General features: G+C 35.7%; 1 pseudogene; it reads right to left on the reverse strand.

The window, feature by feature from the left end:
- Positions 1–1,359, reverse strand: part of LOC103739870 — a 27,356-nt pseudogene that overhangs the window by 18,726 nt on the left and 7,271 nt on the right.

Below are 1,359 nucleotides of genomic sequence, written 5' to 3' on the forward strand. Positions count from 1 at the left end.
ATTGCTTTTGTTGTCCCTGGTGTATAGTTGTTCCTTTCTCTGCTCTCTGTATTGCTTCAAACATTCTTTGAAGGGCTGGTTTTTTAGGACATGTATTCTTTCAGGCTTTTCATGTCATGGAAGATTTTTCTTTCCCCCTCAACTATAATAGACATTTTTAGTGGGTAAAGTATTCTGGGCTGAAATCTATTGTCATGTAGAACTGGAAATACCTCAGTCCAGCTCTTCTGGCTTTCATAGTTTACATTGATAAATTAGCTGTTGTTCTGATGGGTGTTCCTTTGTATGTGACATGTTTTTCTTTTTCTGCTTTCAGTATTCTTTCTTTGTTCTGTATATTTAGTGCTTTTACTATGATATGTCTTGAGGAATTTCTTTTCTGATCCTATTTGGTGTTCTATGTTCTTCCTATATTTGTATGGGAATGTCTTTCCTTGATTTTGGGAAATTCTCTTCTACAGTCCTGTTTAAGATCTGGTCAACACCATTAACCTGAAATTCTCCTTCTTTTATTCCTATGATCCATAGATATTATCTTTTCATAATGTCACACATCATTTGCATATTCCAACCCTGTGTTTATTTTATTTTATTTTATTTTATTTTCCATAATCTTTGCTTGAGTGGTCCAATTCTTCAACTTTATCCTCAGTGTTGATATTCTGTTTTCCATTTCATTCATTCTAGTGGTGAGGCTTTCGTCTGTTGTTTCAAGTTGGCTTACTGAGATTTGCATTTCCTTTTTCATTTTTTTTTTTTACTTTTTTTCTTTTTATTAAACAAGAGAGTAGACAGGTACATGGTGGAAAATGCTAACTGTCCATATTCATATAGGGACACTGTGTAATCTCTGAGCCTGAAATACAGAGAAAGGAGAGAAAAAGCTAGAATTCTATGCACTTCTAGAGGGGACCATCAACCCCCACTTCCAGCAGAGCCAAGGGAGCAGGAGGTTTTTCTTTTTTCCCACAGAGCACGATGGTGGTGGTGAGTCCAGAGTTTGAGACAAGAAGGGACCAAAATGAATTTAGAACAGAAGACTGGAGGTTCTTTTCCTATTGCACTCTGTTCAAGGTTATTTGCCCCAAATATGTTGATACTTTTATTTTTTTGAGAAACCTCCACACTGTTTTCCATAGAGGCTCTAAACCTTTGCAGTTTTCCCAATTGTTTGTATTACTAAAGCCGTGAAAAATATACTTTTGTTCAGGAGTTACAAATGTTGTAGGGTGAAACATGAGGATTTCAAATTTCAGACCAATTTAAAATACACAGCTAGACTCTGTACATTCAGGACAGAAATATGTATTAACAAAACATGTCCAATACACAGACACACACACAGAGACATACACGAAG

This window comes from Nannospalax galili, unplaced genomic scaffold (genome assembly GCF_000622305.1).
Source record: "Nannospalax galili isolate Female #2095 unplaced genomic scaffold, S.galili_v1.0 scaffold1381, whole genome shotgun sequence".
Lineage (NCBI taxonomy): Eukaryota > Metazoa > Chordata > Mammalia > Rodentia > Spalacidae > Nannospalax > Nannospalax galili.